Below are 16,685 nucleotides of genomic sequence, written 5' to 3'. Positions count from 1 at the left end.
ATGCGGTCGTGCCAGACGGCTCACGACCTGAAATAGTCAGTGTTGTGCGCCTTAAGCCGTGCTACCAGCGTTAACGAACTTTGGGACTTGGTTTCTTTCTTACTTTGTTACTTTTTCTTTACTAAGTGTGCTTTTGTTTTTCGCTCTATTGTTATGTTTGTATAGTCGGGAGGATACATTTAAGAAGGGGGCATCGACATACATACTTCTTTATCTTTTTCTGGTGACCGCTTTTCACCAGGTCACAAATGTTATAAGTTTTCGCTTGGTGCAGGACGCGCCTGTATGTATGAGAAGTTTCTCGAATGCTATCGATAGTTCTAACCGTTGTCTGTTGTCACCGAAACTTTTGTAATTTGATTGTATGTGTGATGCCAATTGTGTACTGCTTTCTAGAAGGCACGCGGGCACCAGCTATTACGCTGGAGCCTTCGACGAGCTATGTATAAAAGCCGACGCGCTTGACCTGCTGATCAGATTTTGGGCGATCGCTGACTGTGCTCGCCGCTATTGTTGTGCTTTGAGTGTAACCTGTTTTATGGGCACAGGTTCACCCAATAATGAGTTTGTTTCGTGATTCAGTTTTGCTACTGTGCTTTTTAACGTCACTAAACGGGATATGTGGTGGAGGTGCTGGGTAGCTCTTTTTCTGCGCCAAACCACCCAACTCAAACATGCAGTTGACAACCATGTGAAGGCTTTCCCTTTTAGTACAAATCGTTCACTTGGGAGAGGTCGGGCAATTTGAACTCGTAGCTTTCACAGACCTTGAGGAACATTTCCAAGCTATTCCACTATTAGAGTGGTGCTTTCGTTGAGTTAATCTTTGTCACGGAACCTGGATGAAGTTTGTTAATAAGCGTGCAAAGCGCTGTCCCATCTTTCAAGACGTCCGCAAAGTTCACCTGGCCCTTAACGCCTTTATACGAGTTTGGCGGTTCCAGGTCGAGCTAAAGGACGGCTTTAATCCAGTCCAGTGCCTCGACAGCTCGCGGCATTTCAAACTTTGCCTGTGCCTTTAGCATGCATTCCCGGCTTAATCCGCACGTGGGACCCTGGAACGCAGCCATTGTGTGTGTAGCCACCCGCGAAATACCGTCGCTTTTGTTTTTAGCGGACTATCCGAGGCACAACAAAACGCCAGACGTCGCGAGGAGGGATATGTTTTTGTGCCGCTACCACCGAGCTAGGCCGCGGCGGCTAGGCCGGAGAGATTTTGGATCTCTCATTTATCTTTTGATTTTTATATACCGCAGATTTTGCGCACGCATATCTCGGAGGCCGGCATTTAGCATTTTCACCGAGCCGCGTTCGCCCGCTTGCTCGCCGTACTTCGAGCCAGATCGCGGTGGCGGCCGTCAAGCGGCGCCAGTAATTTATTGCGAGATAAATTACAGGCCTCCTCCCGTGGGTGCGGAAGCAGGCGTGCGCTCGGCGCTGCCACAGCTCTGGCGCCAAAAGCGTTCGGCGGACGAAGCGGGCGCGCCATGCGTTAGCAATTGCCGAAAATAAATGGCTGTCGCCGAGCCCGCTGCATGCCGCCTTCCGATATTTGTTTGCGGCGACATTTTTTCGCTGCTTGACGGAGTCGCGCAAAGCTTCCACTGGGCGCAGCGCTGGGTGCCGTGCACTGCAAGCACGTGATACCCACTGGCTCGAATTCCGAGGCGGACAAGAAAAGCAAGAGACGATATGGAGCCGTATTTAGATTGTTGACTAATCCCGTTCCAAGGCATCGTTGAACAGCAGGCTGTGGCCCTCCTGTATAGCGTACTTTCACTGCGTGCGCGCGAATTTCGCGGTGACTTCTTTGAGAACAGACGAGATTTAGTCCTCTTGTTCCTCATTTATAATATACGCAATCATTACCACTTAGACAACCTAAAATGACGCACAAGCGCAGCCAAGTACTGTCGCCGCAAAAGGCTGTCGGCAGGGACCCTCCTTGTGGGTGCCAGGAGGAGCGATTCGTGTGTGGCAGCCAGAGCCTTCAGTACTTTTGTACTAATCAATAGCTGCTTTGCTCTTTGCGTTACTGGAAGCATGTTTGAATTCGTAGTATGCAACATGGGGCCCTGTAACGTAAAACTATTCCAATATGTTTCTGTTCCAATCTCCTGACGTCAAATTTGCGTAACCACCGACGCATGCACCGGGCGGTCACCCGCGGGGTTGTCTGAACAGACCAATCATATGCTCTCTTCATTCATAGGAGGTCACTTTTGTTTGCTTGAAAAACGAATAACATTGCCTGCACTGAGCGGCTTGTCGTATCTAATTGGCTGACAATAGGCGAGGAGAATGCTCAAGTGGAGAGGGATTCAATGGGGCAGAGCCAGTGCACTGAAAATCGATAACCGTATGACGAGGGTGGTGCCGGCGTCTGCGATTGGTCCGCTTTCCTTACTTAACTTGCGGTGGCTGGTCGAAAATCGCGGCGGCATGCAACGGAAGCTTAAGAATGACGATAAAACGGATCCTCAGCGAAGAATAGTTGGCCGGATGAGATCGTAAAGGTGCCGAAAGTGCTCAAAAACGTTACGCGACCACGCAAGAAGTTTTATTATACGCAAATAAACCCATGCTCTCCGGCAGGTGCGAGTAGCCAGCGCCTGAGCGACCGCCGGCAGCCATCTTTTATTCCTTTCGGAACGGGGCAGCCTGCGGCTATTCAGAAGAAAACTCAGTTTTGTTCGGCATATTAATGCGTCTTTAATGCGTACACGTCCCTGTGACGCGGTGAGTTCTCGCGGTTTTGTGACGTTGCGCGACAGGCAGGTGGAGTGGGTGCAGCCCGAAAGCTTTTGACCAATAGCCGGGGGCTAATGGCGAAAAGGCGTCGAATCATAAATAACTGTTTTTTCTTTTTTTTTTCGGTCAAATCATACATAATCAGTGTACACATCATATCAGATGGGGAGGTATCGCGGTTTTCGTGATGTCGCGTGACAGACAGGTGAAGTGAAGTCGGTCCAAAAAAGTTTTTGACCAATCGTGGAGGGCTGATAGCAGAAATGGAATAGAAAAGTTTGGAATAGTTTTACGTTATAGCGCCCATGCTATTCGGCCTTGGTTTCATGCGCGTGCCGAAAAAATTGCGTGACTTTGTCCTTCTCGAAAACGTTAACGGAAGCATGTTAGTAAACTAGAACATTGAAAAAGAATGTCGAAATTAAAATAAAAATTTTGTAAGCTTTATGTGTTCTTGGGTAGGGAGAGCATGGATCTTGCACTCAATCGCCGCTGATTTATATGAATGAAGCATAATAGCTGCTCGTTTCTTTTCTTTTTGCTCATTTAAGTTAACTGATCTTCATCGAAAGAGAAATTGAGCGTTTAGATAATTTCTTTTCAGTCATGGTTAAAAAATATCAGTAATCATGATCATTAAGACAGATTAAACCAGCGCAGAAGCACATCCCTGCGTTCGCAGATAGGCGAAGGCTGCCGGCAGGGACATTATAGTGATGCACTTAGCAAGCGGTCTAACGAAACATTTAACCGTACTTTTCTACTAGCGTCATCAAGTTTACTATTTGACAACACTTCTCGTCGCGTTTTAGCGTTTAGTTAGTCAGACGACTGGTTGGTTTAACAATTGCATATGCCTCCTAACGACACCATCTCAATCCCGTAACATTTGGCTTGTTTACCAGACACAGACATCTTTCGCCGGAAAAGCTACTCAAACATGTACCATCGTGCAGCATCCGTTGACTATCAAAGACGACCATTGTGAACCAGTTTCACTCCTTGGGGTTCTGTTCTTACCATACCAGTCCTACGGGAACAAGGGACTCAGCCGATCAGAAGCCTCCTTACTACACCGTAAGAAATTGTTCTTGGGCTAGTTAGTGTCTAAGCTTGCTAAACATGTTGTTTCTGGCGCATAGTACGGACTTGTCCCCCTTTTTCATGTTCCGTACTCTGCTTCAGAAACAACATATTTTGCAAGCTTACTACACCGTGTTCGCACGCGCACAGCGAGAGCGCCGGCGTGGAGACACAAGACAGGACTGTCGCCTTCACCAACGTGTTCGTTCTGCCACTCTCATGACGATACAGACCATTACTTGCTAGAACGCCTAGAGCACGTGGAAGAGCGCAAGACTCTATTTGACGGACTGAAACATATTGCCTCCTTGAGCTACTGTGGATGTAGTGACCTTCCCGCAAGGACACTATATTCTCAGGAGAAAGATTTTTTCGGCTCCTCCTTAAGTTTTTTGACCATATCGACCAATGCAGTGAGTGATGACGTTTAGCAAGTAACACTCCACGGCACCAGTCCTTTATTGCACTAGACAGAGCCTCAGTATAAACGGGATGAACTTGGTCGAGTGGTAACTGCGATGAACTATCTATCCTCATGCATGTTAATCTCCGAGGGTTAAAGCGAGACGCTCGGGCGGAACAATTGCCGGCATGCCTCTGCAAGGCTAGATCCGCCCGCAGCTAGCGCCATCCTCCTCCTGCTCAGAAACCAATCACGATATCAAAATTTATGGTAATAAAAATAACCGATTATTATTTTTTTCCTAAATTATTTAATAAAAAGTACGTGCTGTTAACCGGCACCACTTTAGTGACAAAAAATGTCGCACGCTACTCCGCACTCCCTGCAAGCAACTAAACCCCTTAAAAAGAAAGAAAAAATAAAGGAAGAAAAAAAAACTTTTGTCTCTTGAGTAAAATCTCCCCCACCCACCCCCCACCCCCAAAAACAGAAAACAACGAACAAACAGACAAATAAGAAATTTAATCGAGAAAATAAGTTACAAAGGATGCACAGAAATTCGGGGAACTTAACTAGGGGTATTTCTGGTTTCCCAAGGTAACGTACGTACCAACGTACCCAAGGTAAACACAGAAACGCTGAATTTCTGAACACTGAAAGCTGAAACGCCGAGTTTTGGATATCTGGAACGCAGCAGCATGAGTGAGTGCACAAACTGAGATTGTAAAGATTGATAATTTCTGCTGGAGAAATAGAAAATAAAATACAGCAATCTCCTGGTGCTGCAATATGTCTACTAAAGGTGCATATGATAAAAAGCAAAGCAATGTTATCAGCGCATTAAAACGGGTTAATAACGTATGTCTTGCTCTTCGTTACTAGCACTGATTGATCTGTTTGTGCCAGGAAGCAAATCGCTGCAGTGTTGTCTAAATCTTCTTGCCCTGTTCAAAATAGTCACCAAAGCGCCGGCTATGCCGATAATCAAAAATGAAATCCAGCGAGTAAGTACTGACTGAAAACAAAGAGAAAAGGAAGGAAAAGAAACTGAGGCACAAATTGCTGAAATAACACTTGTTCGTCCTAGCACCACTTCTGATTGCGGATTCTCCGACTGCCTGTTTCCGGAGGTAATGTTTTTATACCCGGTGGGATCTCTGTGGCATTGTGATTCCCGCCAAAGACGCACGTGCAAACGTCGCGATTCGCCACCAGTGTCGGCAAGGTGACATTTTCCTTTTCTGTCCGTTTATTCATTCTTTGTCATCAGAAAAGGGGCCGCCAAAATTGTGATATAACTAGAACATAAGCAGAAGCAAAGTTTCAACACGTTGCAGGTTAACTACGGATAATAAAATCCAGTCAGGCAGACAAACTCAACTAACAGATCGTTTCGTATTGGTGAAAGCAAGTCGTCTCGATTGGTTCTTCCGATAATACTGGACTTTCTTTCCGTCACCATCTGTTTCTTTTTTATATATTTTTTCTTTGTTGTTGTTTTCTATAAAACAGGCAGGCAAGGCAACTTCTAGGATTTGGCTCGAGCAGGCTTTTACAAACTCACAATCGCCATTGCTACACCGTGCTGGAAAGGAAAGAAAGACAAATTTCCGCACTGGTCGCAAGCAAATACTAACCAGTGCAGTCCCTGCCACTGAAAGAAACCGGAGCTTATAAGCGGGACCAAAGTTGGGTCTTTCCCTGCGCTCGAAAGTTTTTACCAGTATTCATTCTCTCAACTTCAAAGCAGGTCCAGCTTTTATCTGACCTGGTGAGCGAATAAATGGTCGGAAAGATGCCTGAATGTTCAAGGGAGATGAATTCGTGCGACGGCGAACGAGGAAAGCTAGGTAGGAACGAGAACAAAAAAAAATGTTGAGAGCTGAAGAGAGAGAAATAGAGAGAAATGACGGCCACGACGAGGAACGAGAACGGCAACAGCCAAACATCAAATTCACTGTTCGCATGATTATGTGCTGCGAAGTACGCTTAGGCGAAATGGGCGTTTTGCAAAGCGAGAGTTCCCGCCTTTTCCCGCTCCTCTCGTAGCTCCACCATTTTGCATTTCGTCTCCGCGCACGCTAATCCGTGCCGTTCCAATTAGGAGTAGAAAGAAACACGAAATCCGCTTTGCTGATCTCCCGTCACCCTTCTCTCCCCCGCCCCTCCCGCCATCTCTTTGCTTCTCCCCGTAAGGGAGAAAGATGGAAGAAATATTTAAAGAAAGGTGGGGGGAGGGGGGGGGGGCGGAAGTGAATAAGCTCGAACTTTCAGTGCGTGCGCGCGCAGTGTGGGTCGATACTTGCCAAACAGCCGCCTCTTTGTGCAGCAGCGGCTAGATTGCGGCTTCACCCATAGGGGCTCCCGCACTGGCCTCAGCTGAGGAAGGTCGCTCGCCGTTTGACGTCAGCGTGCAGCGCGGTCCAAACACAGAGAGAGACGCCGAAGGAGCGGCGCATTACGCGCGCCGGCGTTTATTTGGGACCGCGGAATATGAGAGCGCACGCAGCGGGAGGAGAAATGAAACGCGGCCCTGAGCCTAAAGCTCGGAGTCTTCGCACGTGCGCCGCGCTTTTGCAAAAATAACTTTTTTTTTTTTATTCTTCATCAAGACCGAGGGAAAGACGCATTTTCGTCCTATCACCGCTCGGCACGTTTACCTAACGCTTTGCGGCGGGTAAGGGTAGTGACGTCATTCGAATGCGCATTTCTCCGGACGGGTAAGTACTTAGAAAAAGTACTTAGAAAAAGAGCGTTCCGTAGTTCCGCAAATTGGTGCGCAGCTTTTTCTAAAGAAGCGAGGCAATTCTCCGGCGATAACAAAAAAGAAAAGAAGAGGGGAGTAGGGAGAGTTGAATTTGTAAGTTCGAAAGACGGTGTTGCTTCCACGTATGAAGCAAGTCTCGGTAACGCTTCCGTATATGGAGAGTGGAAACATACCATCATCTCCTTCTGCTCAGCTATTAGGTCGGCGTCCTGATCTCGTTTCTTCGAGCCTTTTCGCTCACAGAAAGAATATATATCAGGGGCATAGCCATGGGGGGGGGGGGGGTTCTTATGAAGCTTCAGCCCCCCCCTCGCCCGAAATTTTTTCGTTATGTCTTGCACCGCCGAATAAAACAACCCCGGATGCCGGAAATCATTCAGGATTGTATGTCTCTCATGCTTAAAAAAACATTTCACCGCGAACATTGCGAACTCGGGCTGGATTTCGTGGTAACTCCCATGTACCTGGAGGCGCATAACGCAAAGAGTCTCAGCCAAGCACAACGTTTCGAGGGCTTTTGATGGTGAGCGGGCTCGTCGGGGCATCTCGTGGAGGCCGCGGCATCTACGGAGCGCATGGATTTCAATTCCGAAACTTTATAGGTATAAAGTTCTCATAAACTTTTGATGCCAAAGGTGCATTGACATTTCCAAAGTCGCGCTTTGGATTTTCCATTCCGGAACTTTGTGGGTTTAATGTTGTGCTAAACATTTGACGCCCAAGGTACATTGACTTTTCTAAAATCGTATCGTCGGACCATACAACGAGACGAGCCAAATCAACACACTATCAGAGAAGTTGACAAGGCACACAGCAAGGTCCGATGAGGCAAAGCGTTGTTGTGGTTCATTTGTGCCGTCATGTCACAGACAAGAATATCAACATATTTTTCACCTGCGCCAAAGCATCCATGTCAAGACACTAAAGCCAGCGAAGGAAACTACGTTCTTATTTATTTATTTCTACTTTGACTTTTATTCGTGAGGACCACATTGAGCTTCTTCAAATTCCTTATTCTCGCTATCCGCGGGCTGTCAGAGCCAGCCAGAGCGCATGCGCTTTTCTCGTGTTGCCCCGACCACCGAGCGGCGCACTTCGGTGAGCGTTCGTTTTTCTCTGGCCGAGTGGATTTTGGCCTGGCAAAGTTTTGGACGCTTTTTGGCTGGCAGACGAGAGAAAGAAGCAATTGTCGCTCGCCGCCATCACTGTGGCGACTCGACGGATTGCAACGCGTTAACTTGAGCGCAACCTCTCCGGATAATCTTGTCTCGCCGGTGTAGGACGCCGACCAGTATGCGTATGCTTCTCTGTGGACCAAGCGTCTCACGTTTTCTTGGATATTCCTTCGGTAGCCGCATTAGGTGCCCAAATGGAACCAAAAATAACTGCGCATGAACTAGCTACAGAGAATATAAGTATGGCGGCGAAAGCCGAAATGGAACAGCGTGAAAGGTGTTTACTTGAGGGTGCCGATTGTCTTTGCAAAAGTGCTGCGAATCGCAATAGTAGGGATAAAAAGTGTTCAATTCAGCGTATTGTAACCTACTTCAAGCAGAAAGACCTGTGCCTGCTACAAGCAGACAAAGATGGCGGCTTGGTTATTTTCCCTAAAGGTACTTTTAAAGAAAAAGAAGTTATAGCCATTAACAAGAATATCGCAACCCAAGAAGTCCGGACATCACGCGTGAGGAAACATTTTCTTCGTTTCTGCGAAGACAACAGCCTAAAGAACCTGCAAAAATGCGAAGAAAAAAGCAAGAATGACTCGCTCGCTGCGTTTTTTTAGTAGAAAAACGCACAATCCGGATACGCCTTTAAGGACCATTGTTAGTGAACGTGGCACTTGGCAACTCCAGGTTAGCCGATTTTTGTTGAATTGCCTCAAGCAACTCAAAGTCGATGATCCTTTTCTAGTTCCTACGATATCATCAGTTTTTTTCGTGTCAACCATAAGATTGGTTTTGGATTTTCTGCAGATATAGAAGTATTATTTTACTCTATTCCGCATCGCGCATTGTTCGTTCGCATCAAAGCACGCATCAATGCACGTGGTGAACCGGTATTTCAAAACGCGATTGGTCTAAGCTCTGACAATTTTCTGGCCTTATTGGAAGGCTATCTCAAAAGTACTTTTATTCTTTTTGACAACCAGCTATACTTTAAAAAGAAGGGCACATGTATTGGTTCGTGCCTAGCGCCTCTGCTATGTGACATATTTATTTCCGGAATGGATATAACTCTTGACAACTGTTTTAATAACACGCATGTGTTAAAGTGTTTAGATATGTAGAATTTCTTTATTTCTTTTGGGCGAATAGTGCTCTTCAACTCACAATAATGAAATCAGCGCGGTTTTAGGCATTTTTTAAACTTCATGGCAGTGATGTATCTTTTACCCACGAGATTCCGGTTGACAACGTGCTTCAGTTTTTAGATTTAAATAGGACGTTTTTAAAACATGTCAGTTGGTGCTACTTATAACGCGCTAAAAAGGAGCTGTTACCATACGATTCCGCCCACTAGAAAATTAAAACGAGGGATTGCAACAACCTGCCTGGCATCTGCGCTTTAAAAGATCGTGTCATCATAGGATCAAGTTAGTTTTGACAATCAGGTTGAGCGGCTTTTAAAAGCCGGCTGCCCTCGCTCGGTGTTGATGTCAGTGGGGGAAAATTTGATCCAGAAGCTGAAAGGCAACAAAAAGCCTAAGGAGTGCGATGAAGTCGAGCGTAACGCTCGAAAAACGGCACAAGTGGTCCCGTACCTTCACAGGTTTAGCCTCAACCTTAGGACCAGAACCTGTGCTCTTTTCCGCCCCAAACAAGCTGCCCCGTCTCTGCCCCCGAATCGCGGGTGGCGCTACGAACGGGTGTACAGTACAGCACGTTAAGTGTTATGTGCATTGCTCCACTGGAGTAGTTTATCCGATTCCTCTCAGCTGCGGCAAGTGTTACATTGGGCAAACTGGGCGCTGCGTCAACGACCGAATGGGAGAGCACGCAAATATTCTAAAGAAGGATACGACTGCGCACTTGTCTGCGCATTGCTGGTCTTGTCCCTACTGTGAACCACTATTTTTTAATGTCAGGATCCTAGACAGAAGCAAGAACAAACCCGCACGTGAACTGTTAGAGGCCTACCATATCCAAACCCCTGGTCTAGCTTGCGTGAGTAAAACCTCTGTTACGTTTTATGATTCGGAATTGGGATTGCCAAGCCTTTAAAAAAAAGCGATAACAGTGCCTTTGGCTGACTGGCGTTCTTTGCGTGCTTTATGCGTTTGCGCATGTGTATGTTGGCGTATATATAGGATGCTGTTTTCGGAATAAACAGTTTTAAGTGTAGAGCTCGTCTCTTCTTTCCTTTTGCCTCTGTTTTTTTTCGAGTTCTTGTGCTAAAAATCATGATGTAACGGATCATGTTAGGTGCCCAAAGTAGGCATTCGATTGTGGCCAACATGCTTTCCTTTGCGTTTTTCTTATTTCGGTGCCCCCGCCCCACAATAGAAAGGAAGACATTGTTGCGGCGCAGCGAATGGTCGCATGGTGAAAATTCGATTTTGTTACTTCTTTTGCGGAAAGTAATGGGCCACGGGACGCTTCACTTGCTGGATACTCTTCTTATGTAATTGCTACAGCAAATACATGGACAGTCCAGGCCCATTCCTGCCGTCGCCGTCATGTTCTGTATAAATTTGAAGGCCGATAACATCGTGACCGCGCGCCGCATGCTGTATGTGCCAGTGAAAGTGTAGTGGAGGGGGTGGGGGCTTACGATTCGGTTATCTGTGAATCTGTGATTGCGCAACATGTTTATTGGCCTTATATGACGCATTATTTACAGTGACGTTTTCTTAGATACGTAGATCTATTGGAGAGTTATACGTATATTTAAATATCTTGTTGCGAGTTTTGTGCATGCATGCAATGAACTTTGTTTCCAGTGACACTTTCTTGCCCTTCGTCAAGCTCTATCTTCGCATTTGTATATTACATTGTATTTTTGCATTGCTAATGCACTCGTATATTTTGCATAACTCTTGCTTTGTATATGTGCTCTCTGTTGCGACTATAATTTCGGTGCAATTACTCACAATACATGACCGGTGACAGCTGCTCCTGCGCAATACATTGGAACAAGAAGACAGCGTCATTGAGATTTTTCCTTGGCCGTTACATATCTGCCAAAATGTAAACAAGGTTCTTGAATGTCAAAGTTTCATAAAAATATTTGTCCTCAACTTGTCCCCCCCCCCCTCCATTTCATGGCCTTTACATTTTTGATATCAGCGGCATGCACTGCCTTGCTGATTTCGAACTGATACAGTTCTTAAGTTTCTGCGATGTTTTTTTTTTTTACTTAATAGCTAGACAAAAAACCAGGGAGCGTTGATATTAGTTATTTCGGGCACAATTTTTGGGTCATACGAGTACATTCTTTATGACAAAATAAGTATGTTACTTTTCTTGACATTGCGTAGCGTTCAAGAATTTGTTTGCAACATCTTTGGCAATGGCAATGCAGTTATTATTCATGCATTTGATCCCTCGACGAAGTTTATAAGGAAGGTGTTGCCACTCCGCTTCCTCGATCGCATTACCTTACTGGCGTCGCCTTTTGTTTAGATGGTCAACAAACAACGCAATATGAGCTTTGAAGCACCGTGGAAGTCCATCAGGCGCCAATATTAGCACATCGCCCAGAATAACACAACGTGGAGACGAACGCAATAAGCGCCTCACGGGATTAGTCTGTTTGTTGATTTAGTCCGGGCGTTTCCATAAGTCCAATTTGTGGCACATTCAGCCGATCCATTTATTCTATTGAATGTGTAACAGTCTGACAGTATTTATTTTCCCGCTTTCGTCCTCTCTAAGTCTTCCACACGTACCAGCCACAAGAAGTGACATTTTTTTTATGAGCGAGCATTCTTGCCTACGCCTATATACTCACTTTGGCCTGGTGGGGTATCTGTCTGTCCTCGAAACGACGACCAAGTAAAAAAAAAGGTAATTACGAAAATTTGATCCCCTGCAGCAAACTGAACCCTGACCTGTAGCACCGTAAGCAAGGAACTACACGCGGTGCCACGCAACGCAGCTAAGAGGCGCGGAATCATACGTGTCATTATTCAACACGCACACCGTCCCGGGATACTTCTGGTACACAACAGATGCAGTGAATAGTCACGTAATGAAGGTTCAATGACGTGTCTGTCTCGTGCGAATGCTCTCGCGTAACTTCGGGAATCAACGTAAACGGGTTCTGCCGAATGTTATTTCCTTTGTCGAACGTCGGAATATTAAAAAAAAAAAGAGAGATGCATCGTTTATACCTTTTTCTTGCAAAGCGGCGGCTGGAACAGGTGAGATATAGAAACTAAAGGCGCCGTCCGGGCAAGCTGCCGCAATCCATTAGCTCGTTGTGCAAGTAAGGGGACGTTCGATACCCCCTTTACTTCCTTCCTTTCTCTTTCCCAATTTGTCCCGCAGCGATGACCGCGATTTTCTGTCGCCGAAGAATCCAAGGAACGAAAGGGAGGAAGGCCCAGGAGGAGTGAGTGGGCGTGACTAAGGGGCGATGTCTGGTGTCGTAAAGACGGGCAGCTGCGTCGCCGGCAACTGCCGCTACGGTGAGCTCTCGCCCGATCTCGTCTGGAGGATTTCGGAGCGTCCGCGAGGCCCACCATGGAAACGCCGGCCGAAGGATAAAATAAGCTCTGACGAAAGTGACAGTTCCCCATGGGGCAGCCGTCAAATGGACACCGGAGCGTGCGCCCCCAGTCTTTCTGAATAAACTTGTTACCTCGACGTGGAAAGGTGTCCGTGGGACGGGCAACAAGGTAGGGAAGGAAAGAAAAAAAAAAAAGAAACGAGCACGCATAGGACAATTTCGCAACTTCACGCGCACTTGTGCCACTGTACATTTTTAGCGCCTGAGTGCCGTATACATTATCCGTCGCCCGCTCGCTCGCGGCCCGCGGCTAGATGCAGATCGAGCCACTTTAGATGAGGAGGGCGCTAGCGCATGCAAATGAGAGCGCAAGTAACTGGCGTGCCCTCGCCTACCGTGAAGTTTGGTCCCAGTCTCCCACCTGCTGCCGGCGCCCTTGTTTACATGCGCCAATAGGAGCGTGTACCGCCGCGCTTCGTGCACCTACAGTCTAGCGCGATTTCAAGATTATCGCGCGAGTGTCGACTGGCCTAGGGTCCCAGGCGCATGTATATCGGCCTGTTTCGGAAGATTAAAAATCAAGATTTCGCATTCTGCTCTGCCTCGTTCGCTGTTCCATGCTACAACAATCACCTCCGAGACGGCTGTTTGGAGTGACCCATCTTTCCTGCCTCGGCAGCAATGACGTTACACACGCCAGGTGCAGCTTCGGAGCGTCCAATTCCTGATAATATCGAAGAATACTTTGCGCGCAATACCATCACGACCTGTTCCCTGAAGCAAAAAAGAAAAAAAAAGAGGAAAGAAAAGAGAAAACGGAAGAGAACAGGGAAAGAGAAAGCGCCTTACTCCGATGGGAGTGACCGCAGCTTAAAGAACAGCAAAAAATCAGTGCCCTTCCTCTCTGAAGAAGGATGACCAGCGAAGTTATGTATGTTGGCCCCTTAATGGCGAACTGCACCTTCGCCGCGAGTCGGCCCGGTATTTCACTATCTTCGGGATCGGCCCACGTATGAAAAATTGTTGGTCTGCGCTCGTTCGTGATCCGCCAAATCCTAGTCATATACACATTCGCTGTAAAAATAGTGACGGAAGCTGGCCTGATACCTCCCTCTCCTCGTAAGAGGATTCTGGGCCGTGGCAGCCGTGGCGCCGTTCTTGTTCTTGGTCGCCATTCGCGCGATAACCTTCAAATCGCGCTAGACGGTACGTGGCTAGCAGTGCCTGTTGGGAAAAAGAAAGGGACACCATTAGCAGAGACAGCACCGGCTTATCGAAGCACAACTAAAATGTCGCTTCACTTGTTTCGATTGAGAGACAGAGGAGTGATAAGAGAAAAGGCGAGGAGGTTAACTAGGCTAAGCCCGGCTGGCTACCCTGCACAGGGCGCACCAAAAGAGGGGTCGGCGCTTTCGGGTGCTTTTTTATCTTTCTTCGTTACGATTTTACCGCTCACTGCGCTTGTAGTCCTAGTCGTAAACAGAAAAAAGCGGGCATAAAACCTTCGCATTTTTGTTTTTTGGTCTATCATTGTAGACCGTATTTTTCCCCAAGGCAGGAAGCTATACTATGCATACCGCCACTGAAACAGCCGCGATCATAAAACGTCGCCGGAGGCGTTGCAATTTCGGCTGTCGAAATCTTCTTTAGACTTCACGTCTCGCGTTGTAGGCATTAGCTCAATAATACGAGAAGCCACGGTAAATATCGTACTTCAATACATTTAGAACAAGTTATCTTTTGTTCTTTATTTTTGCCGCTCTCCTATGACACTGCTTGTAAAGCTGCTCTGTTGAAATACCTTGCCTATTACAGCGAAGCTAGAGTTTCATGCATTTTTGTTCTCCGTGAACAAAAACTATCATAATCAGGGTCTCATATCGCCGTAAGCATTCATGCTCCCATAAGCAAGCAAAAAGCGCAATCTTTCATAGCCGCGTAAGGCAGAGGCTACAAGCACTCAGCAAAATGAAGCGAACAGGGCTTAAATTCTTTCTAATCACGCATAAAGCATACAGAGCATCATGTCGAAAACTGTCATCATCGGTGGCTCATACCCCCGTGAGCAATGGCTCACACAGCCGTAAGCAAGCAAAAAATGCAATGACTCATAGTCCTGTAAGGTTCGTATGGCTACTCACTTTGCGTGAATTGGCTGCGATGACACTACCCCTGTTGTTGTTTTCGGTGATTTCGATGTGGATGTGTCGGTACCGAAAAGGGAGTGACATATCCCTTGCGATGCCACACCGATCCGGCCCAACCGACCACCCAGCGGCGTACGTGCATCGATTTGACATTATCGAAGAATGTGATTGCAGTTGCGAGTGAAATAATGACCACCGATCCAGGCAATAAATGAGTGTGCCTACATTTCGTCACGATGACCACCCATCAAGACAATAAATGAGTTCGTACCTTTGTTCAAAATTATATGTCACCTCTGTGTCGTGCGCTAAGCAGCTTCGCTGGTCAACAATCTTCACAGAGTGGAATGACTGATGATTTTTTAACTGCAGGCATCTGCTCTTCGGATGCCTGAAGATCAGATGCATCAGATGCGCAATAGTACGCAAGGGTGTTTCCAAACATAATCGTAGCAATGTATATCGCGCTAGGAGAATATCCGCTCTTCTTTATTCCTTGTTTTCGTCCTCGATGCTTCTCGGATTACGCGATTATCAATGCAACTTTGGAAGTGAAGCAACCGAGGGTTGCTGAAAAAGGCATAATATTTTTTAGTGGTGTTCTTATGTTGTAACCATGCCGCATGGAATAATTTTCTTGGCGTTAGCAAATTGCTGCCTTTTTTGCGATCCAAGGGTAATCGCACATGATTAAGATTCCGCTCAGAAAGGCTCACGGCTCTTCCACATTTAAAGCATTTTTCGCGTACTCGTTCTTTGTTTTTAATGCGAAACATTCTTTGGGAACTCCAGGCGTATTGAATCTATCTATCTATATATCTATCTATCTATCTATCATGACAAGCATGTATACATAACATGAATGGCATATCATGGCATCGATGACATATGGCATGTATGTCGCCGCATAAGTGATATGAATGACATGTTGCCGTCGTGGTCGTTTAACTCAATACATATCAGTGTATGAATGAAATGCAGGCATGACCTGACATGGATGACATGACATAAACGCCATGGAATCAATGAGATGCGTGTCATGAGATCAATGACATGGATTGGATGTCATTCTTGTCCTGTCATGCACGCATGTATCGCCACACATATCCTGATATATACAGTTAAAGAAGTGACCACGACGCCATCACATCATGTCATTTATGTCAGTCATGACAATCACATCATGGCATGAATGTCATGTCATTCACGTGATACATGTGATGCCATTTCATTCATTTCGTGGATCTACTGATATATGACTTCTTAGAAAATGGAACTGACATTAATGACAATCGTGTCATGACGTGAATGACATGCCATGCACGTCAAGACATGAGTGTCATAAATTAGATGAGTATAGTGGATAGAATTACATGACAGGCATTTATATAACTTGATGTACTCTGAATATGCGTGTCATGACATGGATGTATGACATTAATGCCGTGTCATGCCATGCATGTCATAAAATTATTAGCATGACTGCCACGGTCTGTACGTCAAGGCATGGCATGATTCCCATGAATGCCATGACATACATGGCAATAATGAAATAAATTCATGACATGCATGCATGCATGGACGGCATGACATTATCATGAGAAGAACTTATGCTTACCCAGTGGACCAAGTTGTCTACTAATATGGGCCGATGACTACGTATAGGTGTATTGTTCTAAAGCTTCCCGCAGTGAGGCATCGACACAGCCAGTGATCCCCCGTTTTTATTGAGCGTCGGTATTTATAGCGCACTCAGTCCGTAAGAGGGGGAGTGCGCTATCGTACATCCGACAGCGGCATGATGACGGCTTGCGCCCACTGCTGGTGCGCATGCGTGCGATGCGATACAACAGGTATGCTC

General features: G+C 46.4%; 1 protein-coding gene across 4 annotated transcripts in view; it reads left to right on the top strand.

Moving 5' to 3' along the window:
• The window catches only part of LOC142580275 (uncharacterized), a 297,216-nt gene that overhangs the window by 156,819 nt on the left and 123,712 nt on the right, over positions 1 to 16,685 (top strand). The window lies entirely within an intron of this gene.

The sequence above is a fragment of the Dermacentor variabilis genome, chromosome 1 (genome assembly GCF_050947875.1).
Source record: "Dermacentor variabilis isolate Ectoservices chromosome 1, ASM5094787v1, whole genome shotgun sequence".
Classification (NCBI taxonomy): Eukaryota; Metazoa; Arthropoda; class Arachnida; order Ixodida; family Ixodidae; genus Dermacentor; species Dermacentor variabilis.
The sequence above is the reverse complement of the archived record's forward strand: the minus strand, read 5'-3'. Positions and strand labels throughout refer to the sequence as shown.